Source organism: Archocentrus centrarchus, chromosome 8 (assembly GCF_007364275.1).
Source record: "Archocentrus centrarchus isolate MPI-CPG fArcCen1 chromosome 8, fArcCen1, whole genome shotgun sequence".
NCBI classification, from domain to species: domain Eukaryota; kingdom Metazoa; phylum Chordata; class Actinopteri; order Cichliformes; family Cichlidae; genus Archocentrus; species Archocentrus centrarchus.
This window is the reverse complement of record NC_044353.1, coordinates 26,044,687-26,052,799: the sequence shown is the minus strand read 5'-3', so window position 1 is coordinate 26,052,799 and position 8,113 is coordinate 26,044,687.

Sequence of the window (8,113 nt, the reverse complement as noted above, 5' to 3'; positions counted from 1 at the left end):
ACTGCTTTGAGTGTATCTTTCTTCGTTTTAGGTTAAGCTCAGAAAATTATGTATAGTTAGGCCTATAAGTTTTTGGATAATGATGCCATTTTTATAATTTTGCCTCTGTACACCACCACAGTGGATTTTAAATCAATCAAAATGTGATTGAAGTGCAGACTTTCAGCTTTAATTCAAGGGGTTTAGTAAAAGTATTGCATTAACTGTTCAGTAATTACAGCCAATTACCTTTGAGCCATTTTCAGAGGCTCAAAAGTAATTGGATAATTGATTGAAAAGTGAGCCGGGTGAGACCCGTTTCCTCTTTATTCCAATACTAAATAAGCAGATAAGATATGTGGAGGTGATTCCAAGAGTTGAAAATTAATTTGGTAGCCGTTTACTGAAACTCATTATGAGTTTCAAAGACATATCGATGCAAATGAAGTAGACCAAATCAACAATCTGGTAGATTCTTAAAAAGAAGGAACACACTGACCAGCTCAACAACACTAAAAGGCATCAAAGACTACAAGACAACTAGAGTAAGTGATTAAAGAAATCTTTCCCTCTTGAAGAAAAATGCTTTTGCAACATCTTGCCAAGTCAAAAACACTCTCAAGGAGGTAGGTGTATCACTGTCAAATTCTACAGCCAAGAAATGCCTTTATTATAAAATAGAGAGGCTTTATAACAAGGTGTAAACCACAGGATACACTCAGGAACAAGAAGGCTGAATCAGAATTTGCCATAAAACATTTATAAGAGCCTTCCCCATTCTGGAAAAAATAAATATTTGCAGAGATGAGACCGAGATTAATTTGTACCAGAATAATGGGAAGAGAAAACTACAGAGAAGGAAAGGACCAGCACATGATTCATTCACATTGTCTATCATGATCGAGGCAATGTTATGACATGGGCTTAAATGTCAGTGGTCACCAGTGTTTACTGATGATATGACTGTTGATAGAAATTGTGGGTTGAATTCTGAAGGGCACAGTATTGTAGCTGCAAAATGCTGAAAAATTGGTCAGACAGCACTTCACAGTGTGACTGGATAATGAGCAAAAGCACACTGCAAAAGCAGCCCAAGAGTTTCTCAAGGCAAAGAAATGGGAATTTCTTCAATGGACTGCCACCTGACCCACAAACATCAGTAACTCATCTCAAGGGAAGAAAAGCAGCATTTTATGGTGTCCATGGCTTCTAGACTTCAGGCAGCCACTGGATTTTTAAAGACAAAGTTTTAAAGACAATTCTTATGTTTAGTTAGTTCATCCAATTACCTTTGAGCCTCTGAAAATGAGAGACTATGGTTAAAAAAATGTATGTAAAGACATGTATAAGAAAACTTACAAAAATGGCTGTAATTCCTAAACAGATAATGCAATACTTTTTTAAACCCCTGGACTTAAAGTTGTGCCATTGTCCAAGTCCTTTAACAGTACAATTTGAATAATAACGGCTCTATATTGTTTTATTGTTTTCTTTATGCTTTGCCTGCACATTCAAAGATTTCCAAAAGAGACTGGGCAACACATTGCACATTGTTCTCGCTTTCCCTTGACAACATGTTGGTGCGAGTTTTATTATGGAGCCCGGTGCTTCACTTTCTCAGGCTCTCACCTCTGTGATGAAACTGATATTTTAAGGTCTGCCATCTGCACAGGTGCCAAAACAGCCTGGAAGTTCTACTGGATGTCTACGGATCAATCTCCTATTTCCAAGGTCCCTTGTGTGCTAGGAGGATGGCCCATCATGCACATTTTCTCTCTCTATCTCTCTGTCTGTCTCTCTCTCTCTCTCCTTCCCTCTTCGCTCTCTTTTCTCTCTCTCTCTCTCTCTCACTCTCTCTCACACACACAAACACTTAATGATTTTTCTGAAGTGAACAAAACAATTAAGTAAAGCCTGCAGCATCAAAGTCCTTCAGTTAAAGCTCAGAAGCCTGTAGGGAGGTTTAGTGGAGACTAAAGACAATCAAAGAAATCAAAAGGTAAGTGAGTAAAAAGGCACTCCATGTTTATTCTCTAGCCTCAAGCACCACTGTAGAGGTTACCTCTGAGGGATCTCGTCGTGTTCTTTGAACACCTTTGTTCTACAACACAAGCACCAGCTGTGAATAAAGGATAAAGACCAGTGCAACTTCTTGACATATCTTCAGTGTAGTTGATGTTGCACCTAATTTATCTGCCTTGCACCCAAAGTTTTGTAGGCCACACTTGTATTTCAGTGGCCCTTTTATTTCAGTTTCGTAGAAATTAGTTCGTAGTTAAGTCTTAACTTCATAAGTTTCCTGGGAAATATTGTAATAAAAAGGTATGCTTTCTAGGTACTTACGTTGACATATGGCAATGTTATTTCTATGGCAGACTGTTTTTTCTATTCCCAGTGTAACAGTCATATTCATGATCAACAAGCCAGATTTGGTTTGACTTTGCTTGTCAATATCTATTAATCACCTATAACTCCAGGAGCTTCTCTCTCTTTGCCACCCACTTTGCCTGAAATCTGTTACAGCAATACCAAATGAAACACATCTAAGCGTATAGATAACTACAGAATCTAAAGATATTGGTAGAATTAGAGCTCCAAATAAGATGTTCTTCATCATCTGGGAGCCGAGCCAATGTACTTCTGGTCCTAATTCAAATAGCTTGTTTTATGGCTGTTTCACAGGCAACATAAATGGCTTTCCCACTACCACAGCTTTTTTACTTCACTCAGCATGATGCAATGATGTTATCCTGCCTATTTCAAGAAGAAATGCACAGAAGAATAAATAAACTCAGACCCACTGCATGAGCAGCCTGTTGGTGGAAGGTTTAAAATACTCCAACAACACGCATTTCAAACCACGTACCAAACTATGAATATTACAGGACCATAATTTTTGTGATCCCAGCCATCTGTCTACTTGCAAATTTGACACTCAGTTTTGCCTGGCAATTCCATGTTGATGACTGAGAGGATTACTCTATGAAGGAGATCATGTACTATAATTGATTTTTGAATTTAAATTGCTTTCATTTTTAAACTTGTTCCAGTAGTTACAATATATAAGACATTTACGTACATTATTTGTGCAACTGACTTCAAGACTTCAAGACTTTATTTGCCATTTGTACTCACACGCAAGGTTTGGGTACATAGGAATTCATGTACAGAGCTTTCGGGTAGGAGTGTAGACATAAAAAAAATAAATAAAAAAAATAAGCTATAATAAAATAAAAAGCATAGAATAAATATGTAAATATTTACATGAATGTATAAGTATATGTGTATATACATATATATTCATGTAAATATATATGTATATGTGTGTATATACATATATATAACATGAATATATATGTATATACATACATATACAAAAATACAAACTCGCTTCATGCCCTTAACTCTAAGCATGAAAATAAGTGAAAATAATAAACAAAGCAAAAGTCTCACTCCGAGAGCTCCGTGATGTCGCGCACTGAGGAGCGCCATCTTGGACAAAAATTCCTCTTTAAAATACCTGACAGAAGGAAAATCCAAAAGAAAATCAGTGGGGGGAAGATAATTTTGTAAAAAAAAATATATATACTTTAAGATTCAAGATTCAAGATGTTTATTGTCATGTACACCGCAAAACACACTGGTTATGCTGAGCAATGAAGTTCTTACTTGTGACTGCCTTACACACAATTGAAATAAATAACTAAGTTAGAATAAAATGAAAGAACAAGTATAGAAAAATTAGAAAAATTTAAAAAGTACAAATAAATAAATAATAAAGCAAGTGCAATAGAACAGGCAAAATGCATTTTACTCCTTTGAACTGACTGGAATTCACCTGAAGGAAAATGCACTCTGGCAGTGCCACACAGCTTATTCTGCCATTGACTCTTGTTTTGAGCTTCTGGTACCCCAGGTGCTGACAATCAGGCTTGTCATTGTTGGAGCAATCTCAATGCAGAGCGATGTTGAGATGAGGTTATGCAACCAGTGGTCCTCCCATATCTCCAGAGTCTGTAACTGAACTCTACCTTCCAAAATGACAATACTCAACCCACAGAGCAGGGTTTATCAGAGAGTACTTCCATAATTTGAGAATGGAGAGGATGAAATGGCCTGCCTCCTGTCCTGACCTCAACCCCATTGAAAACTTGCGGGATCAACTTGAGTGTGCTGTTTGTGCCAGTGTGACCAATACAACCACACTGGCTGATTTGTGACAAATGCTGGCTGAAGAATAGGATCCCATCCCACAGCAGTCTGTGACCAGCATGAGGAGGAGGTGCCAGGCTGTTGTGACTGTGTATGTTTCTTCCAGATGTTACTGAGGCCCCTGTTTGTTGAATGAATAAATCATTAAATTGCCAATATGCCTTGTTACTTCAGATTTCAATCATCCAATCCAATAAACAATACCAAACAAGAGTCAATAGCAGAATAAACTGACAGTGTCAGACAAGATTTGGCAAGTTTTTCATGGGCGCAACCCACAAATGCATTCTTTTTAAAAAAGTGTCACAATTTAAGGGGAAATAAATAGACACTCTCTCACACTCTCTCTCTCTCTCTCTCTCTATATATATATATATATATATATATATATATATATATATATATATATATATATATATATACACACACACAAACACCAGTATATTGTACAGAAAAATAATATTCTCAATAACAGGAGAAACAACAATAAAGGCAGGTTACAGCTGGCTCACCAAACATAATAATAAAATATCCAATTTGAGCTCAGATTTGGGGGAAATCTGTTTATTAATTTTTTTTTGGCTTCTTCTTTTATATGTGATAATCTTTTCTGGACAAAATACAGATTTCACAAAAGTCTAGTAATTTCAAAACAAACAAAAACATATGGCTAATAAAGCTCGAACATGTATTCATTTTTATTTTTTTCTCATAATGCAATTCTGGTTTGCTACTTGCCAGCAATTCTTGGACTGAATTATTATATTTTTAGCCACTATCAAAAAAATTCTGTTATTCTCTGTCCATATGGAAATTGATTTCTGTTACCTTCAGAAAGTGGAACAATACAGTGCAATACAATTGGAGCTTGAGAGCCACAAGATTATTGTTAACTGGGAACACTGGTGAATCAGCTTTTCTTAGTAGTCAAGCTGGTTTTTGATGGATTTCTTGCTACTTGTCAGTTATTTATAAATACATTACCTTTTCTTGTTCGATGCACCTAGTCATGCACTCTGTGTATGTTTGTCATGTTTATACCAAAAGGAATTGTTTTCATCTCTGCTTAATTGCAAATCAAAAAGCTTATTCTTGTCTATCGTTGGCTGGGTCATGGGTCAAACTGGAAATAACAACTTTCCCTCTGTGCACAGCACGTGCCTTGGACTGCTGCTGACCCCATTTTAGAGCAAAACAAGACCTTCCAATCTCTGTGTATGCAGCATGTTTGCAGTATTTGTGACATTTTAAGAACCAAGGCAAGGCATAAAAAAACTGGACTGAATGTAGGCATTGGTAACTTATAACAAAAGGTATGTTTACAGCCTTAACATACCATACAGATGTGTGGATATACCTGGCAGAGCTCTTTTTCTGACAGTGGGTCAGTGGTGCTGACCAGGATTTTTTTTTTTCTTAAATTTCAAGAATCAAGAATCAAGAATGCCTTTATTAGTCCCACAAATGGGGAAATTGCAGTTAACAGAACATCCATCCAAAACAAAAACATAACACAGACAAATTATCAAAAATATGTTTACTGTACAACTGTGCACATTATTTCTGTCTATAACAGTGTGTCTTTATAGTATTTGATTATGATCATGTGCATTGTTTTTACCCAAGGCCTAAACCTATGTCAGTTTTGACCAACTATCCATCCATCCATCTATCCCTTATCTGTCACTTATCTGAGTTCGGGTTGCAGGGGCACCAGTCCAAGCAGAGAAGCCCAGACCTCCCTCTCCCAAGCCACCCCCTCTAGCTCATCTGGGGGGAGATCTAAGTGAGCCAGCCAAGAGATATAATCTCTCCAGAGTGTCCTGGGTTTGCCCGGGGGCCTTTCCCAGTAGGCCATACCCAAAACACCTCACCAGGAGCACAGAAGTCATCCTAGTCAGATGTCCAATCTACCTCAACTGCTAGACAACCTCAGGACCCCACAAATGCCATCTTCAAGACCATAAAACACATGTTGACTGGTTTGGCAAACTGTCATGTACCCTTGAATATCCTTGAGAGGATTAAGAGCTGGTCCAGTGTTCCATGACCAGAACAAAAACTGTATTATTCCTCCTGAATCCAAGGCTCGACTGATGGTTGGACTCTCCTCCCCAGCACACTGACATAGACCTTCCCTTCTTGAAAAGAGGATCCACCACCTCAGTCTGCCAATCCAGAAGCACCTTCCCTGACTTCTGTATAACATTGCAGAGGCTGTCAGCCAAAACAGCCCCACAACATTCAGAGCCCTGAGAACCTCAGGGTGAATCTCATCCACCCCAGGGGTCCTGCACCAAGGAGTTGTTTAGCAACCTCAGTGATGGGCAAACCCAGTAGGACTGCAATGACAGGCACCAACCTTGCCATCTTAGCAACAGAACATGTCCATTCTGACTCAAAGTCCCTACTCTCCCTCAGAATGCTGTTGAAGTTCTGTCAGCGGTGGCAATAGAAGATCTCACAGACTGGGCCTTTTGCCAGACTTTCCCAGCACATCCTCACTATACATCTGGGCATGCCAGGCCAGCCAAAGTGGTGATCGGTTGACAGCTCAAGTCCCCTTTTCACCCTGGTGTCCAAGATGTCTGACTGCAGATCTGATGATATGAATTTGATCATGGACCAGCAACCTAATGTGCTCTGGTGCTACATGCACTTATGAACACCCTTATGCTCATACATGGTCCAATAAAAGAACACTACTAAGATTCAGATTGGGCAGGCCATTTCTTCCAATCACACTCCTTCTGGTCTCACTGTTGTCGCCCAAATGAGCACTGAAAACCTGCAGTAGGACAATGGAGTCCCCAGATGAAACACGTTCAAGCACCCCACCCAGTGACTTTAAAAAATGCACGATACTAAATGCAAACAACAGTCAGACCCTGTTCCTCAAACTGAAGATGTAAGGAAACAGTCCTCTCATCCACCAAGGAAAACTCCGGGGTAAGATATGTGTAGTGCCTGCTGCCTCTCATCACGGACAATTCCAGATAGGAACAGAGTCCAACCCCTCTATGGGAGACTGGTTCCAGAGTCCATGCTATGCGTTGAAGTGAACCCTACTATATCTAGCTGGTATTGCTCAACCTCAATCACTAGCTCAGGCTCCTTCCCCACCAGAGAGGTGATGTTCTGTGTCCCAACATCGAGTTTCTGTGCCCCTCAATTGCTGCCTGACTCATATAGCACTGGACCCCTCCAGTACATCTTGCAAGTGATATGCCCAGAACAGGGCAGGCCCATGTTGCTTCCTTGGGTTGTGCCTGACCTGGCTCCATGGGCTAAGACCTGGCTTCCAGGTGGTCTTCCTCAAGCCTCCTCCCCAGGTCTAGCACAGGGTGGGGCCCCAGTAGCTCTACCCTCAGCAGAGTAAACTGGCCCCTTGTTTTTTTCTTTATCTGAATTCTTCTTTATCTGGTCCCTCCCCCAGGGCCAGTTTGCCTACAAAAATCAAATGCCCCAAGTAACATTGTTCCTGGAATCATATAAGATAGCAGTTCATGGAGGAGCCACCACCTTACTACCACCAGTCTTGACTAATCATTTGAAAAAAATATCAGTTTGTGACATATACAAAAAATATATGTTAACTACATTAAACTTTAAATGAAAAAAAATCATGTAATAATCCTGAATTACAGTATAGGAATGATCTAGCTGATTCAATACTAACAACCACAAATATCAACAACTGAAAAACCTTCCGTTTAGATGTGACTCAGTCTCTCAGTGACAAATGACCTTGACATAGAAGGAGTGTAAATACGGATAGACCCACTCACTCTATCAAAGGCACAAAAGGGAAAGGGTTAGGAGAAATAACCATGGAAACTGAGAAAAAGCCATCCATTGCTTTTTGCCCTTTTAAATTGTCAGGTAATGATTTAGGATAAGGTAGGGTATGGGACATACTCTC